The sequence below is a fragment of the Sus scrofa genome, chromosome 3, assembly GCF_000003025.6.
Source record: "Sus scrofa isolate TJ Tabasco breed Duroc chromosome 3, Sscrofa11.1, whole genome shotgun sequence".
NCBI lineage: Eukaryota > Metazoa > Chordata > Mammalia > Artiodactyla > Suidae > Sus > Sus scrofa.
In genome coordinates this window covers 79,750,113-79,754,352 of record NC_010445.4, presented here as the reverse complement: position 1 = coordinate 79,754,352, position 4,240 = coordinate 79,750,113, and the positions used below count along the sequence as shown (strand labels likewise).

The 4,240-nt window shown below is 39.6% G+C and overlaps 1 pseudogene; it reads right to left on the bottom strand.

The window, feature by feature from the left end:
- LOC100521188 lies at nt 556-3,211 on the bottom strand (annotated as a pseudogene).

Below are 4,240 nucleotides of genomic sequence, written 5' to 3'. Positions count from 1 at the left end.
TAGCTCAGCAGGTTATGAACCTGACTAGTGTCTATGAGGATGAGGGTTTGATCCCTTGCCTTGCTCAGTGGGTTAAAGATCTGGCATTGCCGTGAGCTGTGGTATAGGTTGCAGAAGTAGCTGGGATCTGGGTTGCTGTGGCTGTGGCCGGCAGCTTCAGCTCCAATTCAGCCACTAGCCTGAGAAATTCCATATGCTGCAGGTGCAGGTGTAAAAAAATAAAAATAAAAATAAAACATTCTGCAAGACAACTAGTCTAGATTTTTTAAAATGTCATGAATAGATTATTCTAGATTAAAAGATTAAATAGGTATAATGTCCAAATGCATTATATGATCCTTGATTGGATCCTGGTTGGAAAAAAGGCAATTACAAAAGATATTTTATTTTATTGTCTTTTTAGGGCTGCACCACCTGCGGCATATGGAGGTTCCCAGGCTAGGAATTGAATCAGAGCTCTACAGCTGACAGCCCACACCGCAGCCACAGCAAGGCCAGATCTGAGCTGTGTCTGCGACCTACACTGCAGCTCACAGCAACACCCAATCCTTAACCCACTGAGGGAGGCCAGGGATTGAACCTGCAACCTCATGGATGTTAGATACATTTCTGCTGAGTCACGAAGGGAAATCCACAAAAGACATTTTAACTGCAGTTGGGGAAGTTGGATACTTGGAGTTGCTGTTACTTTTCTTGGACATCTTAGGTTAAAAAAAAAAAAAGAGTCCTTATATGTATGACAAAATAAGGTGAAATGTCATGACGTCTGTAACTTATTTTCTTTTTTTAAAAAGTAATTATAATCAAAAATTTGTTCATAAGTTTTCATCTTTTTTAGAAATAAAAAGGTTTAAAAAAGTTGGAAAATGATAAAATGTAACTGTTATATTCTAATTGCTTAGGTGTGTTCTGTAAATTCCAAATAATAAAATAATATAAAAATATATTTTCAAATCTTTATAGAATGAAAAGAAAACCACATTAATCACTAAATACTCTTAGATTTTTCTTTGCTCCTCTTCCCACAGATGAATTCACAAATATAAAAACTGATGTACATTTATATTCTGAAGTACAAATCTCCAACAGCCAAGTAATTATACAGTTTATGTTGTTATGTGCAAAGTTGATATTTCATATTTACTTGCTATGGAAAGCAGAGTACAGGCTCAATGGAGAATAATCATTAAACGCTGATTATTTTGAAGAACAATGCTATTGTAAAAATGTACAAAGTACATATTTTTGGTAATTACATATTCTCTTTTAAAGTAATTACAGCTTTTAGATGTAAAGCTTTCAAAGGCTATCTCTGAAGAGCAGTTGACTCATTTCAGATTTGATGAATAATAATTTATCAGTAGCCTTCTCAAAAACCAAGCCAGGAGAGAGGATTTTTTTTTTTTTTTCCTTTTCTCTCTTTATGGTCAGTTTCGTTCTTAAGGAAAGCTTGGTGTATGACAAGAAGATGTATGTCACAAACCTTAAACACAAGTTTGTGAACTGTCAATTGAAGACACCACTTCTGATGTGGACGGTTTCATTCAATGCGTGTTCTACCAACTTGATATCTTCTAGGTCATCTTTTATTATGCTAATCAAGCAGCTAAGGCCTTCCTGTTGTTTCAAATGCTCCTTGATTTCTTGCAACAGATCTGCATCTATGTAATATCTTTCTTCAGATCTGACTGCTCCAAAATGATTCTGCATCGTGATTTGGGACATCAGTTCATTGAGTTGGCCCTTAAACTGAGTGGGGCCATTTAGTTCACACTGAATTGTATCTAGCTGAACTCACAACTGCTCTTCATCAGCTTGGATGGTATATCTACTCTTCCTCTGATTTTCCTGTTTGATTAGGACCTGGAAGGTTCTGTGGGAAAGGTCCATGAGTTTCCTCTTGTATTGCACAATTTTGGCTATAGTTGTAATTTGATTCTTCTGTAATTCACTAATATCTTCAGATATGATATCTAATCTGGTTTGATGCTGGTTAATCATCTGATCTTGGACCTTTGGTCTTCGAAGAAATTCTTTGAAACCCACCATTGGTATAGGAATTAACTTTTCGGAACCAGGGTTGTCCACCTTGGCTTGTCCCCAGATAATAGGATCAACTCCAGCAGGAGGATTCTGTAAAAGCTGTTTGATCTGTGCAGGAGAAAGTTCTTTCTAGTCATAGAAAGGGTTATACCAAGATGATGCAATTGTGTTTTTACAATGGTTTGTTCAAAATGGGCATAGAGTGTTGTGGCTGGAACTCTTCTTGAAGTACCATTTGGAGAACACTCAACAACATAAATGACAACTTCTGTCTGATCATCTGGTAACGTTTTGATACCCTCTACACTTAACAGTAAGGGTCCCGTTTCCTCTCCAAATTTTATGCAATGATTCTACTAACTGCTGTTGCTGGCTTTGAATATCAGTTTCTTTTTTGTTGAAAACTAAAACCACTAGGCCATCTTCATCTTTATTATTGGGCATACAACTGTAACCTACTGCCTTAAATCGGCAGAAAGGATTTTTTTGTATGAATTCCACTGGTGGAACGTTATTGTTGAAATATCCTTTTCCTGTTCCCCAAAAGGCCTGTAGTTGATTCCATTTCACCAAAATAGCATCCCTCTTATCCCCCAGTAGTATTGGAGCAGAAAGAGCATTTGCAGTATTTATCAGTTGATTGGACTGGGTGGGAGCTTGTCTAGGCTGACTGAAGAGACCACCTAATGTATTTTGTTGTTGTTGCTGCCGTGTATTAAATCCTCCAAATCCAAGTCCAGTTCCCAAACCAGTACCAGTTCCAGTTGTTGTGCCAAAACCAGTACCAAGTCCAAAACCTCTGTTCTGAGTACTACCAAAGAGTCCAGTAGTGCCAGTGTTAGCTGGAGCTGAAAAACTGAATGCAGAACCTGCTGTTGAGGATGTTGTCCCAAATCCTCCAAACCCACCCACAGGGCTGTGGTGGCTGCAGCGGCACCTGAGGTGCCTGAGGAAGCCCCAAAGTTGAAGGCCATGTCGCAGGAGCAGGGGACCAAGGTGCTGCTCCCTCAGCACTCGGTGCGCTCTGCAACTTATTTTCAAATGATTCAGCAAAAATAAAATATATGTATAGGTAAAGCAGATATGGCCATTATGTGTCCACATCATTGTCCATTCATCTGTGGGTGGATGCTTGGGTTGCTTCTATATCTTGATTATTATAAATAGTGCTGCTATGAACATTGGGGCACATGTATCTTTTTGAATTAATGTTTTCATATTTTTCTGATATATACCCAGGAGTAAAGTTGCTGGATCACATCATAGTTCTGTTTTTAGTTTTTTGGAGAAACCTTCATACTGTTTTCCATAGTGGCTGCACCATTTACTTTCCTACCAACAGTGTACACAAGGATTCCCTTTTCTCTACATCTTCACCAACATTTGTTATTTGTAGGGGTTTTTTTAAGCATGCTTTAAATTTTTTTTTTTAATTTTGTCTTTTTAGAGCCACATCCATGGCACATGGAGGTTCCCAAGCTAGGGGTCAAATCAGAGCTGTCACTGCCGGCCTATCCACAGCCACAGCAACACCAATCCAAGCCACGTCTGTGACTTACACCACAGCTCATGGCAATGCTGGATCCTTAACCCAGTCAGCAAGGCCAGGGATCAAATCTGTGTCCTCATGGATACTAGTCAGATTCGTTTCCACTGAGCCATGACGGGAATTCCCTGTATATTTTTTGATGATAGCCATTCTGGCATATGTGAGGCGATATCTCATTGTGGTTTTGATCTGCATTTCTCTAGTGATTAGTGATGCTGAACATCTTTTCACATACCTGCTAGCCATCTGTATATCTTCTTAGGAAAAGAAGATCTATTCAGGTCTTCTGCCCATTTTTAAATCAGGTTGTTTCAGGTTTTTTTGTTTGGTTGCTTTTTTTGGTTGTTGTTTTTTGTTTGTTTGTTTTGTCTTTTTAGCTATTTCTTGGGCCACTCCCGCGGCATATGGAGGTTCCCAGGCTAGGGGTTGAATCGGAGCTGTAGCCACCGGCCTACGCCAGAGGCACAGCAACACGGGATCTGAGCCGCGTCTGCAACCTACACCACAGCTCACGGCAAAGCCGGATTGTTAACCCACTGAGCAAGGTCAGGGACTGAACCCACAACCTCATGGTTCCTAGTCGGATTCGTTAACCACTGCGCCACAACAGGAACTCCTGTTTTTTTCTTTTATATTGAGTTGTGTGAG